The 25,304-nt window shown below is 37.3% G+C and overlaps 1 protein-coding gene across 4 annotated transcripts in view; it reads right to left on the bottom strand.

Annotated features, from left to right (window-relative positions):
• NKAIN2 (sodium/potassium transporting ATPase interacting 2) overlaps nucleotides 1-25,304 on the bottom strand; it is a 1,075,019-nt gene that overhangs the window by 862,409 nt on the left and 187,306 nt on the right. Inside the window, exon 1 of one of the 4 annotated variants that reach the window (XR_012124209.1) lies at nucleotides 2,076-2,219. The exons of the other annotated variants lie outside the window; for them this stretch is intronic. The gene's annotated coding sequence lies outside the window, so the exon portion shown is untranslated. Of the gene's footprint in view, nucleotides 1-2,075; nucleotides 2,220-25,304 lie in introns of those variants that run through there. 4 annotated transcript variants of the gene reach the window in all.

The raw sequence follows: 25,304 nt of genomic DNA, 5'->3' as shown, positions 1-25,304 counted from the left end.
CAACATGGATGCAGCTAGAGGGTATTATGCTCAGTGAAATAAGCCAGGTGGAGAAAGACAAGTACCAAATGATTTCACTCATCTGTATAGCATAAGACCAAGCAAAAACTGAAGGAACAAAACAGCAGCAGACTCACAGAACCCAAGAAGGGACTAATAGTTGCCAAAGGGAAAGGGACTGGGGAGGCTGAGTGAGGAAAGAGGGAGAAGGGGAATAAGGGGCATTACAATTAGCACACATAATGGGGGGGTGCATGGGGAAGGCAGTGTAACACAGAGAAGACAAGTAGTGACTGTATAGCATCTTACTATGCTGATGGACAGTGACTGTAATGGGGTATGTGGTGGGGACTTGATAATAGGGGAATCTAGTAACTACAGTGCTGTTCATGTGATTGTATATTAATGATATCAAAATAAAATAAATAAATTCCCCATGACCATCTGACTCTTAGTGTAAAAAAAAAAAATTCTTCTGGTTTGTTAAAATTTTATTTGACTAGCACAATTATCAAAACAAGCATTTAAAATTGCGATGAATAATTATTAAACAAAGATCACAATTACCGGAAATGGATCTCTTAATGAGATGGAACAATCTGGCTTTTTCTTTTTTCATTTATTTCATGTATTCTGTGGGTGACTAGGTGACTATTACTTATGGCTAAAAGCAGACAGGGCCCAGCATCATTTTATTCCATTTTTTTAGTTTGTTTTGTTTTTATTACTGTAACTGTGGAGATTATTGGTTCACATAAATAAATAGACAGAAATGGAAGAAACTCTTTTCATTACAGTAATGTCACTCAATTCCTTGAACTCCTTCTCAGTTATATGCCGAAAGTCAGTGATCTTTCATCAAAAATTATTTTAATCATATATTGGCTGACAACTCAATTAGGCCCCTCTGCAACTTTGCTTCAAGTAGAGAATTGTAAACCACCTGTCTTGCAAATAGATTTGTTACCTAGTCATCAAAGCCATTCCATCTGTCAATACTACAACCAAACAAATTATCTCCTGCTCTCTCTCCTTTTTTTTTTTCTTAGTATTCTCAAAGCTCTCTACATCTGTATACCAAAGTAAAATCCTCATATAACCCCAGGGATATACGTACTCCAGTTTAAAGTCCACTACAGAGCAGCATGATGACAATTTAGATTACATTTAGGTATGTTCAGTTTTCCTAAAAGCATACTAGTAACCAAACACAGAGCACACAGTATATCTGAGTCAAATACCTTTAAATGAAAGATCTCCAAAGATCTTCCTTTTATTGTCAAATAAACACTCACACACCCCCTTTACACATGCACATATACATTAATGGTTCAAACACCTATGGTGATTTATTCAGTTTTAATACAAATTAAGCTGAAATCTTCCAAAGAATGCCAGGATTTGTCTTAATTTTCCTCAGCAAGATTATATTAGCCAAACAAGGCAAACATTATTAGTAATACCAATTATCCATTCACTTACAATTTTTGGAAAACAATTAGAAGATTTATTTCCTTAGTTGAGTTCTAAGAAATAGAAAATTGGCTGAAACCTAAACCATGTTTCCTGGCTACAATCACCATTTCTTAAAGAGTTACAGGAATTATTAAGGAGGAAGCCAAGTCCTTGAAGGAAGTGTTGAGCAGTGTTACAGTTTTAGGAGGCTACAAGCTGCAGCTTTCCTTGCACTGTGATAAATCCACGGAACTCACATAAGCAGATACACTCCATGCATCCAAAAGTACCAACAAGCTATTGTTAGTTTCTTGTATCAAACAACACAACCTCAGAAACACACACACATACGAGTGTGTAATTTTTATTTGTGAAAGGTAGTTCCTGCAGGTTCCTTCATAAGGCTAAACTGTATGAGAAATTTTACTTATTAAGAATGAACAGAACTGAGAAATAAGAGCACACGGCCTTCGCCATGTGCACTAAAATAACAGTGCAAAAACGCTTCTTTTAAATTTATAAATTATCTACGGTTTTTCTATTTCTCCTGTAGGAACTAAGTCAAGGCTGAGCTCCCCTCTCCAACAATACCCTATTCACTGAATCAAAATGATACTCACTGATAAAGCGAAGTGTGGTATTCTTCTCATTCCTTTCTTTCAAATCACCTTAACGTGACCCAGTCCACTTGCCCTTCTTACCTGCGGAGGTGGTAGCTTCCTAAGATGATCCTCAATGACCCACACCCTTGGACAATCAGCTCCATCTTTGGGAGGAGTGACAACTGTGATTATGATGTGCCATCACCCCGTCATTAGGTTATATGACACAGTTGACTTTGGGAAAGCATGAGTTTCGTCAGTGGGTCTTTGTCCAATCACGTGAGCCCTTTAAATCTGGATGTAGATAGAGGAGACAGAGGATGTGGAAGTGAAAAATGAGAGAGAATTTCTCTGTCACTGGCTTTGAAGGTGGAGGGGGCCACCTGACAAGGAATGTAGGTTGCCTCTAAAAGCTCAGAGCAGCCCTGGCTAATCGCCTGAAAGGAAACAAAAATCTCAGCCCTGGAATTGCCAGGAGTTCAACTCAGCCACTATCACGTGAGCTTGGGAGAGGCGCCTGAATTCCAGATGGGAATATAGCACCGCTGACACTGATTTTTTCCCGTGAGACCCTAAGCAGAGAAAAGAGTTGCTTCAGCCCAGTCTGCTTACCTACAGAACGGCGAACCAATAAACAGGTGTTTCAAAGCCCTGCTGGTTTGTAAACTGGCCCCCGTTCAAGAAAGGCAAGGAAAGACTTCAGAAAGAGGCAGATCCCCTGCCCATCCCCGCAGGTTGGTAGGTGGCAGGTTTAATAAGCAAGGGAACTTACAAACAAGGCTTGTCTTGGGAGGCTACAAGTTGAGTAGATTTCTGCACCAGCTCTCCAGAGTCTTAAAAGAGTCTCCCTGGGTTCAGTCACAAATAACAGTCCAGACGGTCTTAACACCTTATTTCCTCAAAGTTAGGTCCCTGGCTCCCATATGGGAACTCTGGGCAGTACGTTCCAAGGACAAGGGAGAGGTGAGGAGCCTCCAAATGCCGGTACCCAGCTCAGGCATCAACTGGTGGTCACACCCTCTTGATGACCTCCTCCAACAGACACTGAATCTATGGTAACCTGTTACACAGCAACAGAAAATGAACATATCTGCATTCCACAAACAGATCATTGGGGACATTCAAGTTCCTTCAAAAAGTCCAAAAGAGCACGACCCCTGCGCATTGTCTATTCATCTCCCAGTTTGGTGTTTATACTGTTAACAAAAGTCCGCTAGTATCCACTAAAAGAAAAACGAACATACATGATGGAAATAAAGACTGAAGCTATCATACATTTGATAAGATATGAAAAAGACTTAATTCTCTACTTATCTATTTCTTATTCTATTTGTTTAGCCTCTGAATTAAGTAAATGACACTTTGTGCTATGCTTATATCAACATTCGTATTTGCTACAATTTTGTGATGAAGTAAGTACATTCTCCTTTCACAGATGAGAAAACTCAGTCCTAGGAATTTAAGTTTATCTTTAATATATTTAGTGTTATCTTAGCCTTTTATCTATCCTTTATTTTACAAAGTGTCTTTTCACCAAAAGCTCCATCTTCACTCAACATATAACACCTTTCAAATGGTCACATCCCAGAGAGCCTTACCACCAAATAAGTCAATAAATTTTAACACTTCTCTCTTTCTTCATTCTTCACCCACTTCTTTAACGTTATCCATTTGAGTAATGCTGCTCCCCGAGTTGCTAAGTAACTTTGTTTATACACTGAAGGTGTTTTCAGTCCCGGTTGCAAGGGAACATTAAAACATCTCTTCCTGGGTCCCAATACCAGAAATAATAATTTAAATGACACGAAGTAGGGCTAGAGCTTTGAATATTTTTTAATTCTCTCCTGGTCATTCTAACAAGGAGCTAACGTTTAGAGCCATTGATCTACAATTGGATCATACTGTTGGAAGGGATTATAGGGAATATTAACCAGGCTGGAAGCAATGGGGAAAAGAAAACGCTAACATAGACTATGGTGTCCTGCTTTTGCAGGATATCTACCTGGGCAGCTGAGGCCTTAAACGAATAGCTGAAAGGAAAGTCTACTTAGTGTTTCACACCTATGTTGATACAAATACCCCTGTGGGCCTTTTTACAATAGAAGTCTAATTTTAAAAGATTTGCACTGTTGCTTTATTTAATGCTCTTATTTAAGCATATTTAAAAGAAGCATTTTCATCTTCTAAAATCACTGTAGTCTTCTCCTTCAGTTCAGTTTAATATGTAACAGTATCCTTTTGTTTAAGGCTTCAATTTAATTGTTCACTTCTTTAGCTCTTATTATTTTTCTGTACGCTATCTGAAGTGTTTCATTATTTTTCTTTGTAATAATTTTAGGTCGTTTCTTAATTATTTTGTCTTTAGTGAGAACATCTTCATTTTAAAAAAAAGAAATGTATAAAATATGAAGTAAATTTGCATGTACAATGCCAATCCTAATGGTAAACCTCTCTTAAACTCTACAATGCATTCATACCTAACTTTTTTAGTTCATTGATAATTCTCTCTGGCCTACAGGCTTTCTTAGATGTTATTGCCTGTAAATGAAATAATTTTTCTCTGGTTAATTCTTCTTCCCCTTTGTGGGTTTAATGCGGGGGCTCTTGTTCACAAAGTCGAAGAATGAGCTTCACAAACACTCAAGGTAGGAGAGCAAGGAACAGGCTTTTGTTTAGAAATAAAGTGAAAGAACAGAGCTCCTGGCTCACTCCAAGAGGGGACAAGAGAGTCCAGGGTGGTGTGTTTGTCTAGGGGTTTTATAGGCAGATGAGGATTTTTCGAGAATGTGAAATAAAGCTTAGGCGTGTGGATTTACTAAGTGGTCCTAGGATATTTATAAGTAACTTGATACAAGTAACCTCCTGCTCTGTTGCTTTCTCCCCAGATACCGGCATCTTGGTCTGGGGGCATATGAAACAAGGCCACCTGCTCAGCCTGACCCTGAGGTGGGCTGAGGCAGTTTGCTAAAGAGTAAGTTAAGTGCAATCTTATCTTTCATGTGGAGTCCTTCTAGCAGTTTACTGTGTTCTGGCTGGGCCTGCATGCTAAATCAGTTTGCCCAGTTTGCAAAATCACCTCATTAGATCTGAAGGAAGAAAAACAGCACATAGGCCTGGGCCTTTTAGCATGTTAAGGTGAATCTTATACATGATTATAAGTAATTAGCATAAAATAAACATGTGCTACTCTTTTTTATCTGGGGTATACCAACTGATCTCACTGACGAATGACTCTAGTGCTGAAGATTTAACACAGAGTTTTAGTAGGGGGTTTCCTTGCATGTAGTTACATTGCTCTGACTGCAAATATCCTGCCTTGCTTTTTCCAGAGGCCCTCACCTTACTCTGATTACACCCATGGTCCCTGTCTCAGTTTCAGTTAGACATCAGTTTTTCAGGAATATCTTCCCAGATGTCTAAACTAGGAGTTTCCTTCACATATGGAATCCTTATAATGTCAATTAAAACCAAACATACCATAACCCATCACATCTATTTTGATTAACTGTTTAATAGATCTCTTTGCGACTATGTTATGTGCTTAAATTTGGGACTCACCAAATATTTACTGAATGAAAGAATGCTAACAGGGTGCTGTGTATATCTGTGTGTTTTCCCAGATTTGAATGCATATATATTGTAAATGGGAAAACACTATATACATTGTGCTTAGTTTTTATTCAACAAATGTCATGAACTTTTCCAGGTCAGTATATGTAGATCTAATTCATACTTTAACTTTATAATTCCATTTTTCTGTTGTTGTTTATGTGCTACTGTGTTTACCAATTAGCTTGATGCAATATTTTACCAGTGGAACTTACGATGCAATCAAGATCCTCGACCATAGATATTTGATCACGTGTACATTTATTTGCTTAGAGTCCTTCAGGTGGGATCATTGAGTCAAAAAAATTTATAATTTTAATTTGTTACATTTTGCTACATTTTTCTCTAGAAGTTTTCTTTCTAATTTATACTTCCATGAACAGTACTTTTTTATAATTTTATTTTATTAAATGTTAACTCTTTATCATTTTCTTTTATATACTATTATACAAAGCCATATTTACCTTAATCAATACATGTATCAACTTCTATGAGTCACTCAATAATGTCCAACATGATTCATTTCACAGAACTATGAGAATTGAATAGTTAAAAATAACTCTCTAGGTCAAAATTTTAAATCTTGACTCATCCAGCAAATTCATAGAAGATAAATGAATGGTAGTAACAGCTTTCTTCAGCATTTGCATTGCTTACCCAAACCTAATCCAGAGAAAAACCTCACAGAACCTACAACTAATATTCATGTGTAGGAGGCAGTTTCAGAAGTACATACACAAACTGAAAATAAAATGGTAGATATAGTATTTTTTTATTTTTGATATTACAGTGAGTGTAATATCTACATTTTACAATCTTATATAAGATGTGTGAGTTGTTTTTATACATATGTTGAGGTTATGAACAGCTTATCATTCCACACATTTTCCAAAATACTGGAAGTTCACAGAAGTATCTGTAAAAATTTGAGCATAAGTACTATTAAAAAATCAGAATTAAAAAATGAATAGGAGTAACAACAGTAATATTAATGCTAATACAACAACCTGAGTCTTCACTTTAAAAGATGGGAGAGCCCCTAAAAAACATCATTCACCCTTATTTCTTACCAGTAGCAAAACTACCAAAAAAGAAAACCATCAAGAACAGCAGCATAAAATTTCCAGAGTTCTAATTAATAATAAAATGTCCTAGCAAAATTGTGAATAGAAAATATATCCTCAACTATTTACCCTAACCTGGTCAAAAATATGAAGTACCATATGATATTTGGGTTGCAGCAAATGACATGAAAATCTGCTAGTTAGATAAGCAGTGGATGGTGGGAAAATAGGGAGGACTAGAATATCCTTAGTAGCCCAGTGATAATCACTTCAGAGATGAAGAAGAAAAGTGGTCTCGCAAATGCTGAAAGGTGTAATAATGCTTATGATACCAGATATGGCCACAGACAAAAAAATAAAAAGAATTCAAGGTATGGTGTGTTTGTGTGCTTCTCTCTCTTTTTTACACTCTAGAGTCTGCAGACTTACAGAATTATATAGTTGGAAGGACAATGTATCCCATTTGATTCAAGATTGTTAATTATCCCTCATCAGAGTTCCATGTAACAGGTCTGACCTCATGACATCTGGCCTAGTCATGTCCCTTCCTGGAGGTAGGTTTACAGGCTCACGAGGCAGACCATTCATTCTACACATCCATAGTAACATTCAGGGAGCTCTATCAGGTCTTTTTTGGACATCCCAAAAAAGAAAGACCTACAGGAATTTCCAAATCAATATGCTCAAGCTCAAAATCATTTTAGTCCCTGATACAAAACTGTTTTTCTTTTCTTAACATGTTCTGTCATAGGCAACAGCCCTACTTCACCAAGCTAGACCTTCCAGCATTGTTTTTCATCTACTCCCTTCCCCACTTCCACAGCCTGACACATAGCAGGCCCTGAATAACAATATGTAAATGAAAGAGGGGGTAAAAAAGGAAAGAATGGAGAAAAGAAAGATGGAAAAGAATGAGAATGGACAAAAAAAGGAGAACAGGATGGAGAGTTTCTTTCAATTTCAGAGTTAAATGGAGGCCCAAATACATTGTTTCTATTGCTTTTCCACATTAATAACCCTTGGTAAGATATTTCTTTAATTGTATTATTGCAGTTGACTTCTAACCTGTCTCCTGCCACCTGCCCAACATTTTCTCATTGCTCAAAACTGTTGTCTTGCTATTAAATTCATCATTTTACACAGTACCTTTCTTTTATAGTAATGGTCACCCCTGGTTTAAAATACATTTAATGGATCCCACTATTTATAAATTATGTTCAAATTCTTTAACTTAATTTGGCCCCTTAAAATTCTATTTTTAGTATGCTTTTATATCTCATTTTCTGGCAGCCTCAAACTCAACCCCCTTCCTGTTCTCATCTAGATCAAGATCATACAGAGGCACAAGAGAAATGGAATAGATATCCTTGCCACCTTTCTTCATGCTGTGTTCAAAAATTGAAATATTATAACCCGATTTCTTCTCTTCCAAACCCTATGCAGTTAATCTCTCCTTAACAGTCAACCTAAAAGTCACCTCTATAAAACTTTCTTTAACACTTTTAGAATTAAGAAACCCCACCCTTTTTGTGTGAGTACAAAATTTTGCTGTGCCTACTGAAGTACTCATTTTAGTCTGAAAGAGACAAATATAATATTAATACAAACACATATTTTCATAGTCCAGGAATCCCTAAGGTCTCAGCTCCTCTGAGGTGGACCAGGGCCTGCCTCTCATCTTTGCATGCCCAGCACCGAGATCAGAGCCAAGAGCAGCTCTGCAATGTCAAGCTACATGGCAGGAAATAACCTGAAAACTTTTCCCACAAAAAAGAATTAGGACACATGGCATTAACATTTCTGTCAGACCTGACCTAAAGAAAATGTTACAAGCTTATCAAAAGGGTTTGTTTTAACTTGGCCCTTACTACAATACTGCAGTGCTTCAATTCTCCATACATTTGTAATCAGCACCCCCAAATCACTCTGATACAGACCAACTTCAATAAATAATAACCTAGTAACATTTACTGAACTGGACCCCCTTCTTACTTTCTGCTCTGTAGAGAAAATGAAAGTTCCTACGGCCAGGATTCTCACCTGACCCTGGTCTGCTAGCTTACTACACATAGGGACTCTATATATAAAGAGCTCCACCCAGTGCTCTGGACTGCATGGCTGCAGGAGAGCAGAGGCTGGAGTGGTAGCACTGCTGAGGACAGAGACTGAGACGGCTGTGGGGTCTGAGAGGCTCAGGGGCAGCAACCAGCTTGCTGCATGGAGACTTGCTCTGAGGTGTACAGCAATCTTGTGCTTGACCTACCACGGTGGGAATAAAGTTGGGTATAAACCCTTTCACCCCAATTATGTTCCATTGTCATCTCACTGAATCAAGAGTGAACTTGCCCAGGGCTGAAATCCATTGGCTAGACATACTCTCCCTGCTTGGCCTATTCCTCACTCTCCCTCTGCACCTCTCTCTCTCTCTCATCTCAGGAAAGTTATGGTGTGTTAACACTCTTCATTTGGCTCAGTATCCCCTCAACATGCAGTGTTCCTTCATCAATAAAGTAGATCTGGGCAGTACTTCACCCTCCTGTGCCTTTAGTCTCTCTGCCCTTAGAAGAAGGCCCAGCCAAGTCCTATAAGAAGCATATTATAAATAAAACTCCAACAAGCTGTACAGCCAAATGTATTTGTTCTCTTTCACCTGAGAACATTAAGCTTGATTCCATATCTGATGTAGCCAAAGTAACTGGGACCAGAGCAAGGCCAAGAGGAAGTCTGCATTTACCTGGGACCTATGCAAAACCAGAATTCAGCATTGTGGGGCATGCAGAGAAGTACATGGGTCCACCTGGAAAATGTCATGTTTTTCCTGGTCAGAAAGACTACTTAAATGATCAGGACTATGCTTGCTGGTCTAGGTATAATGCTCACTAGAAGACAACATACCTTTAGCACTGGTAAGACTGTCTACATAAATTTAAACATATGCATATATGTTATCATACTTGTATGATAAAAAGTTCTTCACCATTAAAGACTGTACCATATCCAATTAGCATCCACCACTTGTATAAACAGAGATACAAAGGTAAGAGTAAGCAGACAAAAAAGATAAAAAAGTATAGAACACCCCACTTAATCTAAGGATCTACCTTTTATTCTATTATCCTTGGATCACAAATCAGTATTATGAAAGTCCAATGAGGGATCTGAACTTATATAGAGAGTAAGTATCCCCTGAGCATCACTTCAAAAATTAAACAGAACCTACCTGATCATTCAAAAGCCTTTCTTTCCTTCTTAAAGATGACATTCATTTTACTATTCAAATCTTGTCTGGAAGTTAACTCTGCTGCCTTCTGTTTTGTAATTCTAACATGGCATTACTCTTGGGTATTAGCGACATGGTATAAACTGCTGGCATTTAGAGGGTACTTAGCAGTGATACCAGTAAATCAAGATGACGTTTCAGGAACGCTTAGGTTTTAAACCTCTACCTCACTTACCCTCTGTCCTAGCCATTAGTGATGTATAATTGAAATCTTAATCCTCACTGACTTAGGCAGAGTCAAACCACTCCAGGAAACAATAATGCTATCTGGCATGCATGACCTTTTTGATTAAAATTACTTGTCACTTTTACAAAATGCCCCTTCCATATCTCATTAGCAGCTTCACAGCCTCCAATCTTCAGAAAAGACATTTATTTCAGGATATGCCTAGAAAATTTGCTTTACTCTTGAAGGTGTTACTAGAAAAATAAAATATCTATACATTATTTTTAGCAGTAAGTATTTGGCTTCTACAAGAACTAAATAGCAATCATTAAGGCATCCCGAGGGATACATAATGTCTATGTGAACATCAAATTAAAAAAATATTCCCAATTTATTAAGAACTCTCTGAATATGTAAACATTCACAAAATTAATTACACCAGTCACTGTCTAATACCTGTATCACAATGTTGACTAAACATAATTCTGTAGATAGTTGCAGAAGATACTGGACGACATTTAAGTTGCAGACAGAAAAGAAGAAAACAGACACAAATGAAAGTGAAAACTCTGCTCAGATTTCTTTGTTTTGTTCTCATTCAAACAAGAGCCAGCTCAGAGGGTTTTAAGAAGATAACAGAGAACTGAAAACTCATTCTATAAGATCCTTTTGAATTAATAGAACTTTCCAAAAGACTTAGGGCAGTGAGGACCATAAATTGACCCACAGCACAGATGAAGAGCTGCATGAACAAGATGGGATTTTATTTTTTAATAGTACGAGTATTTGGTCCTACTCAGGTAAGCCATCCTTCTTAAAACAGAACCAAAGAATTTTAGAGTGGTATTTCTCTGGAATGCTGGATGGAAAAGTCTATTTCATTTACAGAGAATTTGGGCTCTGGCATCACACAGAGTCTATCAGAACTAAAGATTTTCAAAGGTCTCAGAATACTGATGAAGCCCAAGAAGTCTTAGGGCCAGTCCATGGTGAGGTAGACCGTGAGTCTTTCTGAGAATTAGGTATTGCCCCACTCAAATCAGAATTGATGTTCGATTCTTCTTAAAAAAGAGAGAGAGATGGGGACTATGAAAGAGCTTTTTATGTAGTAATATTAGGCAACAGCCACAAACATGACTGCCCAGAATTTATGCTCAGAAGTGATAAAAAATTGTTTGTTTCATCTGAGTGTATCTCCTAAAAAAGGGTGAGATTCAATCCTATTTAAACCCTTTCTTAAATGCAGTGATTCCCCATACCTATAGGATAAAGTCAGTTGTATACATATGCTTTGTGATAAAGCTTAAAAATAAAAATGTCATCTTTGATTGAGAAGACAGTCAGTCCCTAGCTATTTAGCCATGAAGCTAATCAGTCTGATAAATATTGAACTCTTGAATTTATTAACTGTACACTCTGCCCTGTAGAAGAAAGTCAGTCAGTTGAGAACAAGCCTTAATAGTGTATATGTGTATGTGAAATATGTATGTGTTTACTCACTCATACACAAACACATGTATATTTGAACATTAGAAATTAAAAATCAAACAGAAAATAACCCTTAGTGTTCCATTTTGTTTTGTTTTTAATTAAGTTGCTCAATAATGTATTCATTTTCTGGCAGACTATGATAAAGACAAGTTGCGTATTCGACATTATGTATCAACACAAGTGGTTAGGATTAACAATCAGTGTTTTGATGCTTGAATTTGCATTGATATTATATTAATAATTGTTAACAGGCTACACTGTACATTTTACCCTTAAGTATAAAGTTTAGTTGACAATTCTAAAGTGATTTAAAGTTGCAAATTTTAATGCTTGTACAGACTCATATTTCAAGAAGGAAAGTGGTACACATACTAGTAATTTAATTTGTGCTTTAACCACCATTGAAAAACAAATTCTTTTGAGTCCAGCAAGCCTCTGGGACTCTTCACTTTATTGATCTGAATATAATGTGAGAAAATCAACAGAATCAAATCGCAACTGAACAGGTAATTCAAGATCTTATTTGGTATGCATCTAAGATAAACAAAAAACCAATTCCTAAAACAGAAACTTTTTAAATTAATGTGTAGTGGAGATTTAACTAAAGGGAAGAGTTGTTTTTTAATGATAATATGGAAAAAAATGATAAATATTAGAGAGTGCAAAGCAGTATTTTAATACTTTAAATTCAGACATTTTTGTAATTGCTTATCATGTACATCTAATATTGCACATTTTTCCTCAAAATACATGAGGCTAGCTGCACTCTTTAAAAAAAAGTTCTGCACAATATACTGTCCATCTGTGAAATTTGAGGGTTTGTTCAAATAAATTAAAATATGAGTACATGTTTTAATCCAATGGAAGTTAAGAAAAAAGGAAGACAAATGAATCAAATATTCAACAGAGAAATATGAGTGATGTAATTTTTTTTTTTTGCAAGGAGTGTACATTCTGATTTTAGGAGTAATATCTGCTTAACCTATTGTAATTATTGCTCCAACTGCTCAAGGATGTCTGAAGTGCAAACATGACCAGGCTTACAGGAGAAAGACTCTCAGGCATTCATTAAATTAACTGCTGGAGAAAAGGCTTTGGATAAGATAGAAGTAATTAGCAAGGAAATTCGTCTTACATGTTAGTTAGCATATTTTCATAAATGAGATATATCTCACAACTCCACTACTGAGTTACAGCCTTCCTCTTAGCAATCACTTGATTAAAATATAACTCTTATATTTACAATCCTTTGAAGTCTGAACCAGTTTTATCTCTTTTCAATTTCTAAATTACTAACAGAAAGCTGTCTTGATTTTAAGTCAATATTAATGTTAATGTTAAAACATATTTATGAATGGAATATTAATATCCCAGGTCCACATCTCTTTTTGATTGTTCTAAACAAGAAAGTCAGACCAAAATGAGCAGGTAAATAGAGGAGAGTGAACACCATCACTGTCCTTGCTATTTTCTTATTTGTTCTAAATCCACAGAAATTGAAACATACTAGTAATGATACCAAAATAGTGGCAACTGGAAAAATTCACAACCTTACATAAATTTTATGCTTTGATTTTTTAACTCATTGTTATAGAACTTGTAGTTCCAATTCAGGTGTGTATCAAGGTGGGGCATCTTAATCTTGGTCACTTGTGAATATAAGGTGTGTCATGGTTAATATTAGGTGTCAATTTAGAGGGTAATTTTGGATGAGGTTAACATTTACACTAGTGAATGGAGGGTAGTGCAGGCTGTGCTCCATAATGTGGGCAGGCCTCATCCAATCAGTTTAGGCTGTATGGAATAGGCTTGGCTTCCCCAAGCACGAGGGAATTCTCCTGCAAATATAGTCCAAAGTCCATTACCTGTGGACTATAACGGTACATTGGCTCTCTTGGGCCTCTAGCCTGCCAGCCCACACTGCAGATTTTGAACTTGCAGCCCCCGTGATGTGAGCCAATTCCTTATAAGGAATCTCTTTTTAATATATTGATACACACATCCTATTGATTCTGTTTATCCAGAAAAACCTGACTAATAAATGGTATGTAGACCAGCAACTTTTCTAAAAGAAGATATTTTATACATATCTTCTAGTTGTGTGATTCATTTATGCAGTTTGTTATCTACATGAAAGAGGAAAATTCTATATTTTTTCATAGTCAAAAAAGGGAAACAAATTTAGTGGATTCCTTGAGCATTTCTGTGCCCTTTAAAAATGTATTATAATACTTATTTAAACCTATTTATTCACCATTTGTTACTTCTTAGAATATCATTTATTATTTTATTTTATTTTACTTTACATTATATTACATTTTATTTTATTTTATTTTACTTTACTTTACTTCGTTTTATTTTATTTTATTTTATTTTATCTGTTTAACATTAGAAAAAGAATACATAGGGAGTAGTTCATTGTTTTCCCTATTACTTGGAATGGGTAGTTGGCAAGACAGATTAATAACTTTATTTTCTGCTTCTATTTTTAAAGTTTTCCTCTTTCTTTCTCCTAATAACTAAAAATAAGCTAAAATGAAGAAATAAATGGATTCAAGTCCAGAAAATTAATTCTTTAATGATGGGTAGCTGCAGAGGTCAAGCGCACTAACATTTCATTAATATAAGCATTACAAGTGCTTTCTCATCTCTTAGGTTCTGTAGGACACACTCCCTGAGGATCAAGACAAAGTGTTAATAAGTGTGCAGGCAATAGATTTAGTCTTCTCCATGTTCTATTAAAATTTTCTATTAGAACTTAGAAAATAGAAGATTATGTCTGCCATAATATCAATTCCCTTTCAAGAGCCTCCACTGATGCGTTCCATCTCAATTGCATAATCTTACATCTGAGCCAGCTGACCTTTCCCTGGCCAGAACTGATTATTCTGAAAAGCCCATTCTTCAACTCAATGGCCAGCTTTTTGCCTACACAAGCAAAAACCTCCCAAACCGATGTGTCAATACAATAGGCTTATATTTTGACCTTGGAGTTTTTGTCTCCTGTTACAAAATCTAATAGTTATATGTAGAGTCCACAGATTTCACTGGAAACTTCACAACCTCTATCAAAGCCACTAAAAGAAGATGCTTGGAAGAACTGTGTTAATTTTTATTTTAACTGATATGATCATTTCCCTTGAACAGACACAGTTTTAATCTAAAGGAAAAAGAAACACAGCAGGAACTGGTAAAGCCTCCTGCCATCCTTACTTCAAAGTTTCATTGGAAAAAGATCTTATTTCTTGACTTTTTTCTCATCTTTAAGGGAATATATCCTTTTTAGAAGAATTAGAGTTTCCCTAATTTTGGAAGTTACAATGGCACTCACCTCAGGCAGCTGCGGAAGATCCAAACCATTTCTGTGCATACTGTGATGCTTCATAACCTACCTATTCAATTTCCTTTCTTTATCAGGATGTTCTCATTCTGGTCTAATAACATTCTCCATAAATGAATGGATAGGTATTACAGAATCATTTTCATCATTTATATGAAAGTATCTCTACTTTCACTTTTTCTTTTTTCTTACAATGTAAAAGTTTCACATCTTTTAGACATAATACCAAAAATTTCCATGGAATTTCTTCTTTCCTAGCTTGGTTTTTAGAATAAGTCTTCTACCTTTAAAAATATATATAGGTTTTGAGGACTTCTCTTTTCTAAATAGTTTTCCTTGATTTTTAGAGCTCTGAATCTATCACAACATTGAGCTATATAAGGCAAGTTCTGTCATTTAATAATTCTTTAAGCTTTCTAGTCAAGAATCTAACACAATAGCTAAATTTGTAAATATGGCAAAACATAGTATTCCATTAATAAAAACTGTAAATCTGGAGTTATGAATAGATAGGAATCCAGGAAGCTACTTGTAGTTCTGCTATGGTGATAAACTCTGATTTTTACCCTTGAACATGAAGTCTAGGGATCTTCAACGTGAATCATCTATTGGTAACTGGTAACTTCCACTTCTACATAGACAGGCCAGGGACCTCTCCAGACACAAGAAAGATGTAGGCTGTATAAGGCTCCATGCCTTCCCTTCATGCCTTCTCTTCTCTCTCCCCTATCTGCCCCTACTTCTTTCCCTCCCCGAACTCACTTCATATCTCAAATCGTAGACTGTCTCTCATTCTCTCAGGAATATTTTATTTAACTTGCTATCTTCAATGACCAATAATAAGCTGCTAGCTTTCAGGGGTTTGTATAGATTAATGATGTGCATGCAGAGACAGAAAACACTAAGTTCTGATGATAAACTAATTTTTCATGGTTTCCAGCAGGAATGATGCATTTGGGAGTCAACAACCCTCAGCCCAGATTACAGTACAACACAGACAAGTGCTTAAACCCAGGACTCTCCTGGATCAATTTTTTAAATGTTAGATTTTACAAATGTTTTTTTTTTTTGGTATCTGGGGAACAAAGAAAATCTGACAGCAAATATAAAAGTTAGAAAATATCCTGAATTAAGATTTTGATAGTATTAAAATGCTCATTTGATTAATAATATTAATTTTATAGATATATGTGCTTACCACATTTCAGGCACTATTCTGAGCACTGTATGTGTACTCTGTCATTTGTGTAGACCTCACAACAATCATATCTCTATCCATGACTGGTCTGTGATCTGCAGTCCTATGATCTGTACAACAGGGAAAGGGTCCCTATATCTAGATGTCAAAGAGCAAATGGTGCAAGACTAAATAGTAGGAAAAATATTATGAATTTATAAAAACATTTACAGATTTTAACAGTAAAGGATATTTTCTGAATAGGCACAAACTTCCACCAATAATCATGGATTAAGGGGGACTTACTCAAAGTTAACATTGTGCTCTTATATCTTACAGAGTTTTTAACAACACCCAAAGAATCCCTCAGTTCAATTATGTATTTTTCTTTCAGTCACTCAACAATTTTCATGTTCCAGATACTGGGTTAAGTGGCAGCATTCTTAGTTACTCAGACGCTAAACCTTAATTCCTATTGCCAGTTTTTCACAGTAAATTAAGACCTTTTTATTTTACAATTAACTTCCACTATGCTTTTTGTCACAAAAACCCCTTGAGTTTTGTGGTGACCTAAAATCAAAGACATACACAAAATTCACATTGATCAAATCTGGATAATAATGTATTAGTTGTCCAGACCATTCCAGAATATGATTAACTTTTAAAGCCCCTTTTTAATCGTTTTAAAGCCTTTATAGGAATATATTAATTTGCAACACTATTAATCTTCATACACAAGAGCTAAGCTTTCAAGTGGGAAACAGACATATAACCTGACTGGATCTCATTACATTACACTTGTCCAGGAGGCGGGAGACAGCTGCTAAGAAAATCCTCTGAGTGGTCCCAACCCCAGCCAATATTTCATATCCAATGACTGCTCAATACAGATGTTAGGAGGGCAACCAGCTTTCATAAAGGAGATACTTTTTCCATGGCATTTCAAGACTATCAGTCTAGAATTGTAAATGTGTAGGGACTAAACCATACTCTTCCATTCCAAACCGAGACAAAGATTTTGACTAGAGAGCAGAGAATGTGTCCATCCTGACTGAACAGGATTTCTTCCAGGAGAAGCACTGTGTGTGCAACAAAAACTCCAGGGAAGCTCACACAAACCTGTATTACAATATGGGGCAGTTAGGATTATTATAATTAACATACATTTACAAAAAGCATATATATAATTAAAATCATTCCTGACAAATACTACTTGGGAAAACATTTTACTTTTATATTCTTTCTATGCTAAATGTCCCTTTGTCAGAGAAACCTTATCTATCTAAAATAGCAGCAGCCCTACTACCATCCTGCCTGAGCCCTCTCTAATCCCACCACATGTTCCTTTATGGATTTATCACCACTTATGGTGTATATACTTATCTGTCTCCCCAACGAGAATACTATATTCATCAGAACAAGGACTTTTTGTTTGTACCACGTACTATTGCTAAAACAGCTTCCGGCATATAGTAGGTATTTAATAAATATGAACCAAATAAATGAATAATTTTTATACTGTATAAAACATCCCCATAGCTTACTCAAACAGTAAGGATTATTTTTAAACCATGTCTTTTTACAAAATGATTAGTATTATTAAAAGATCAATATTGTTAAAGAATGGAGAAAAAATAACACAAGCACAAAATCCACATCTTCAAATGAAAACACTGAAGTTCAAAAAGACTAAGTTCAAAAGGTAAGTCAAGGGCTGATTCTGGTTCTTCATTAGGTACAGTTTCTTGTGACAAATTATGACTCTGTGTCATAAGCTTTTGTGGCAATGAGCCCCACCTGTGTTTTTTATTTTATGTTCATTTAAATTTGCTTTCAGTAATATAACTAAATTTCAATTCATATTTATTTCTTTTGTATTTCTTAGCAGGACATGAAAAAGTAGCATGCACAACAGACTTCCATATACACACCATCCATACATTTCTTTATGAGAAATATGAAACTGCAAATAAAGTTGAAGTCCTACTTCTTTTTCTCCCCAGTTCCATTTCCCTCTTCCATTGCAAAGACAACCATTAGTTGAACTGGGTCTGTAGCTTCCAGTATTTTCAAAACTAAATATATCTGTTAAAAAACAGTATTGTTTTGTGCTTCTTTTTGGTTTTTTGTTTTTTTCTTTTTGTTTTGTTTTTAATTATCTGAATAATATAATATTGTACACATCTGCTTTCTTATCACTCTACATTTTGTTTTTTTGATATTACGTATTTTTATCAATACATATTATTTCATCCCATGTTGGAATCATACATTTTTTCTCATATATTATTCTATATAAATTAATGACTTCTTTCAACTTATTTATTAGACCAATTTATTTTATCTACCTGTGATTTTTATAGCCGATACTGCTGATAGGGTAGCCCAAAGGCCATTACAAATCCCTTTTCTCTTTCTTCCCTTCACTGGAGGGCCTGGGAAGGCAAAATTTTCTCTCAATTACCCTTGAATCTAAAGGAGGCCATATGACACTAATCTGTCCGTCTAAGCAAAGGCAGCTCTCTGTAGAATGGATTCTGGTAAAATTCTGGCTTTCCTGAGAAACAGGGAACTATCCTCCATTACCTTTTGAATATGGACTTGAAGAGTGAAGCCTGGCAGGCAACTTGAAACCATCAGGGAAACAAAACAAGCAAACAAAAACCTGCAGAAATGCTTGCTTTGATATTATTGCTCTGATGCAGCCATGCCATCATCTATGTGTGTGTACATGTGTGCCAGTCTTCCTGTTGGTGAGAAAATTGAGCCTCTACCATTTAGTTATGTTTATTTATTTGTAGCTTAATGTGTTTTTAATCCATACCCATGTCTTCACGAATTATATTTCTATTCCATCACCTTTCCCTTCATTTTAATAGATTTCTCTTAACAATAATGCCCCTTATTCTTATGAAAAATATGTGTTCTGCACATCATTTCTTACCATTATGAGCCAAATTCTCACCATGCATAAATTTTCAAAGTAAGAGGAAAGGGGGATGGTTGCCATTTTTAATAGGGTAGTAATGATGTTGAGCCTCATTGAAAAGTGAGCAAAACTTGAAGATAAACTTGATAATTTTGAAAGATATATCTTTTTTTTTTTTTTGCAAACGATACTGCGATAATGTTGAAATTACTTTGTGGTGGAGGTGCCTATAACTACAGGGAAGGCAATCCAATCTTCATTCAGGCTATGAAATGGGAGGCTAATTGCTGGGAGGGAAGGAAGAGACTGACAGGAGAGTAGAAATGGGACTCTCCTCCCAGGGAAAATGGGGAGAGGCAGCCCCCCCCCAATGCAAGGTGCCAGACGGTTCACAGATGAATGTCTGAGTCCTATGACTTTGAGGAGGATGAAAGCTTGGGTCTGACCTGGCGCAATCACTTAATCTGCGCTGCAGACTTAACCCATGAGTTTACATTTAATGATGAGCAAAACTTTGTGAAGCGGACAAGGGCATTCTGAAGAGAAAGAACAGCATGAGCAAAGGCAAAAAGCACCCAGGCAGGTTCAGGAGATGGTCAAAGTTTACTATGAATGGAGTCTTGCTGTGAGCCACAATGCAGCAGAAGAAGCAGTCTGTGCTTGTTGACAAGGACACAGCAGGGTGGGGAAACTCCCACGAATTCTATAGGCACACATGAATGAAGAATCTTCGGCATTTTAAAAAAATCATCAAGTGGCCCAAAGTATTTTAAAAAAACGTGTTCAGATAAGACAAAAAGAAGAATGTTTGTATTTAATCTCTTGAAATACAGAGGAACATATTTAATTTCTGAGGTACTAAATGCATACTCCAGCTTCAAACATTCAATTTTTAAACTGTCCTGTTCAGCTCCAAGAAGGAGTCACCTAGATCATTCTAAGTGACTGTGTCCCTGGCTACTCTTTTTTTTTGCACATGTTATTAAATTAGAGGACTGTGGATAAAGTGAAGGTTCCTGTGGCCAGGATTCTCACCTGGCCCTGGTCAGCTAGCTCACCACGCATATGTGGGCAATACGTTGTTATTGACTCTATATAAAGAGCTCTGCCCAGTGCTCTGCGCAATACAGTGGCACGGCCGCAAGGTTGCAGGAGAGCAGAGGCTGGAGTGGTGGCCATGCCGAGGGCAGAGAGGCTCGGAGGCAGAGACTGGCTTGCTGCATGAAGACTTGCTCTGAGTGGATGGGATTCTAGTGATTGACCTGCCACTGTGGGAATAAAGTTGGATATAAACCCTTTCACCCCAAGAATGTTCTACTGTCATTTCTTTGGTCACACTGAATCCACAGTGAACTTGCTCGGGGCTGAAACCTACTAGCAAGACCAGGACATAAGCCAGGGAGACCCCCACCCACTGCCGTTTTTCCTTGTTCTTACAGTACAAGGGCTCTATTTCCTGTTTACATTCCTCAGCTTTCCCTTCCCTCTCACCTCACAGCGATTATATTGAGAACACATTTGACAACAAAAGGTTGGGTGAGAATTCCAACAGGTGGAATTAATGTCAAGGGCTGCCACAAGCCGCATTTCTTTCCCGCTGCCTCCTCCACTTGTTGCCTTTCATGGCTGCCTTCTTAATGCTGAAAGGGCAAGCTCCTGGACTCTACCTCAGCCAATCAGGACCGGGTTCTGCTTCAACTCCTGGACTCTACCTCAGCCAATCAGGACCGGGTTCTACTTCAGCAAATCGGGACCTGGATCCTATTCCAGCCAATCGGAGCTTGGTCTCTCTCTGTCTCCTCCAGTGAGCAAAAAGTGCACCCACCACCCTTAGACTCTGCCAATTGACCAAAGCCACAACCTATCACCCCACCAACTACCCCCAGGCCCAGCCAATCAGCCAGGGCCAAGACCATCACCCCACAAACCGCCCTAGAAACCCATAAAACCTTTGTTCTGGGGGAAAAACGCACTCTCACTCTGGCACCTGCCACTGCGTTGGCATGGGTGTGAGATTGAGCTCGGGCTAGCTCAAATAAAGGCTCCTTGCTTTTGCATCCGTGTTGGCTCCTTGGTGATCTCCTTGGGATTCGCGACTTCGGGCACAACAACATCTGTTGGAAATGTGCATCCAGAATTTATCATTTTATGTCCTGAGAGAGACCTGAACCCTCTTCTCTTCTTAAGTGAGCCCTCAGAGCGTCACTTTATAGGCACAATTAGTTAAGTGTTGTGATGCCATGGAGATAAGGCACACCAGTTCCTCCAAGCACTTTCAGCACCAAGGTGGTTTGCTGATTGATATTCAGAAAGCTGGCTCCATGAAACAGAAGAACCGCAGTCCTACATTTTGCTATTTAACTTGTAAGTAGAAAGTATGTGCTAGAATGAACACTGGCTTCCTATATATGTGTATACAGACATATGTATCTGTATGTATATATAAAACACATTTATGTATATATGTATATGCATATGCATATATTTGTGTGTGTATATATATATATGTGTGTGTGTGTGTATATATGTGACATTTTTTATCATGTTTAACACTGGCTGATGATACACTGGCCATGTCAAACATCTTTGCTCCACATACACACATTTACATGGAAGTTAAAAGCCCCAATTAGGATTCTCCCAGCACAGTTTCTGACTGAGTATATTTCTAACATGAATGAGGACATAAAAAACTGACATTACTGATGGGACATGGTAAAAAAATAAAATAGTAGTAGGGTAAAAAGAAAGTAACTTTTAAGTTTCTTAAACACAGAAATGAAGTTTGCCCCCAGTGCTCAGCACACTACTAGCTGGCTGACTAGCAGTCTCAGCTAGGTGCCATGAAGAGAGGAGCCAGATAAATTAATTATATCCATCACTGATATTAATTTAATGTATTTTATTCCTGAAGAGTATTTGCTATTCCAAAGAAAACTCTCAAGAGTTACAGTGGCTTAAAATACACACATTTATACTCCCAAACACAATGTTATTTCTGTGGAACTGGAGCTAGTAGAGTGGGTAGATGAGGCAGTTATTTGAGGGAAATTATGAAGAAGATACCCAGTGCTTCTCTAAACATACAGCAAAAGCATTGCCTTTTCCAGTTGTGCATCAGTGCAGTCCCATGTTTACTTTCAGATGGACAAATATTTTGGGGGACTTAGGGAAAGAGAACGTAAGTGAGACAGGGACCGTGAGTGTAGTCAGTTGGGTGAGGGCCTCCGGGAAAAGCAGGGCAGAATATTTACAGTCAGAGCAATGTAACAATGGGCAAAGAAGTCCCTACTGAAACTCTGTGCTAAGCATTATGCAAAGTCAAGATCATACTAATTCTCTAGGGTAAAGATATAGACTGCTTCAGTGAGATCAGTTAGAGGTCAAAAGGCCGGGAGCAACTTGGCCTGGAATGTTTGAGTGTTCTGCAAGGGTATCAGCATAACCTGTGACCCTGCTGTCACCCCTAGCAATCAGACTATGACCCAGCCCACCTTGAGGACAGGGCAGGTGATGCAAGTCCACACCCCTAAGTTTTTTTTCATGTTCTCGAAAAATCTTCAACTGCATATAAAACCCCCTGTACAATGCACCACTACGGACTCTCTTGTCCCCTCCTGGCATGAGCTGGGAGCTCTGTCCTCTCACTTTATTTCTAAATAAAAACCTGTACCTTGCTCTCCTACCTTGAGTGTTTGTGAAGCTCATTCTTCGGCTTCATGAACAAGAACCCCAGCATCATAAGTAAGATACTCCTATAATGATCATTCTTGAAAGCCAGAGGACTTTCATTATTCTTTTGGACTAGAGGGATTTTTATAATATTCATCCAAAGTATTTCCTTAGTATTTTAATAGTAGAGCATAAAATAACAATCCTACTTCAGATCGAAAAATGCCATGAGATCAAGAACCATGCCTGTGTTTTATACGAAGTATTCATAATGCCCAGCACTAGGCACATGGTGAGTGATCAGTAAATAACTTGTGAGTGAAGAATAGCCTTTTATGGTAGGCATTAATACTAGCAGCTTAAAGATGGTAGTTCTGTGGCTTGAAGCTATGTGACTTGCTCAGCTATACTTGGTATTTTTGCTACACAAACATCAGTTGGTGTCTTGCTTCTTTGACATCACTAGCTTTTCCAATACTTCTTCCTAAGAAAATCTGCCATCTATAAACTCTCCTGCTTGGAAAGCTCAATCCAGTTCAATCAGTTTCAGTTGAGGGAATAAACTACTAAGCTGAAACCATATCAATGCATTCACTGTGCTACCTGCTGATGGATTACAAAAACAAGCCTCTGCCCTGGTGGAGCACATGATACATATGTAGTAAAATGCTATGAAAAGGTGTATTGGTAGTAAAACAAATGAGGATGTTAAATCATTGGCAACTGATTCCCAGGCTCCCTCCTCAAACTACTGGGTAAAGAACATGGTCAGAATTAAAGTTCTCTTGGGGCTGTGGAGATGTGACTTAGTGAATGTGGGGAAGGCGACAACTGGGCAGAAGATGGCAAGCAACTGAGTTTCAAAACATGAGAAAGCAAAGGAGTGTTCTGCATTCCCAGGGTTCTCCAGGCTGGACTTCCCTGGGTCATGCTGACAAAAGGGGCATCACCCAAAGAGAAAATTCCTAAGACTGTTGCCATTGTCTTGGAAGTAACAGCCCTACTACGAGACTCAGAATCATTTCCACTGATATTTAAACTTTTATGGATCCTGACCAGCAGGTGGCACCAAACCATATACAAGATGAGGATGGGGTGGGGGGGGGGCGGGGAGTTTAGTAACCAGCCCGTCCTTGAGAACCACAGGCCAACCAGTACTCAGACTTGTCTACACTTACATTAACCTCACAATACTGATGGTAATTTTAAGCATTTTAACATTTAAGGATATTTTGAGCCTCTCTAATTAATTAACACAAGACAAAATTTAGGAATAGTTTTAATAAAATATGTCAAAACAAATCATTGGGTCAATTCAAAAGAGGACAGGCTCACATATGACTGGAGAAAAGAGGAAATGAATCATGGACGAAATGACACTTGAAATCTGCCTCAAAAGCTAGACAGTATTCTGATAGACAGAAATGAGGAGGAAATTCTAGGACTAGGCAAGAAAATGAACAAAATCACCAAGGTGGTTATTGAGAAGGATTCTGGAAAAAAGCAGTTTAGTTTAGTTTTATAAGAGCACAGGATATGAGCAGGGGAATGAAGCATGTAGTGATTTAAAGGAATGGGTACTGATTACAGAGCTTTGAATACTCTGATAAGAACTATGAGCAAAATTTTGGCAGCAGTGGGAGATAAGAGATGTTTTTGACTATGGCATAAAGAAGCTTAACATGAAAGGCTGAGTGTGATGATTCCAAAGCCTAAATTTCCACTTCTAAACTCTTAATCAAACTAGATCTCCACATGCTGCAAGACATTTCTAACTTGCATTTCGCTGTAAACTAAAAGTTACCTATTACCGACAAACTTATTGTCTCTACTTCTTGGTAACCAAGTCCAATTGATCAGAGTTCAGCTTTGAATTTCATCATCTCTGCTTATCTTAGTACTGAATTTCTGAATTCAGTAAAAGGCTGACTAAGATAGGACTCTGAAGAAGGATCTCACCTCAGTGAGCCCCAGTGGCAAGGGGTAGATGGATCTCTAAAAAAAAAGACCACATGTTATCAAGACATTCCAAACACAGCGAAGGGAAAGCTAAAGACACACAGCTCTGCTGCATAAATGAAGATTGTTAGCAGAAAACAGTGACTCGGTAACAATAAACAATAAAATACAGGGAGAAAAAAATGGTTATCTGAGCAATAAATTTAAGCAAAGACTCAAATTTAGATAAGATAGAAGTCTGGTAATAGGTACAAGGTGAGAACATGAGCAAAAGAATAAAACAAGAGCCCACATAGGACTGGGAGACATGTTTCACTTGGATCTGTTAGGTAAGAAAGAAATGGATGCAGGGCTCATTTAGTGTGCAGTGGGGGCTGGCCTGGTTCCAGGAACAGGAGTGAAGCTGAGCTTCCAGATGGGGTAAGGAGAAATAGATGGATACTGGGTGAATGTGGGTGCAGGGAAATGGCTGGGCAACATTCCAAATCCATTTGACATTTTCACGTAAGAATTATTTTTCAAACCTCTAATCACTTTTGGAACTCTTTTATATGCCCTTT

This window comes from Manis javanica, chromosome 13 (assembly GCF_040802235.1).
Source record: "Manis javanica isolate MJ-LG chromosome 13, MJ_LKY, whole genome shotgun sequence".
Taxonomy (NCBI): domain Eukaryota; kingdom Metazoa; phylum Chordata; class Mammalia; order Pholidota; family Manidae; genus Manis; species Manis javanica.
The sequence above is the reverse complement of the archived record's forward strand: the minus strand, read 5'-3'. Positions and strand labels throughout refer to the sequence as shown.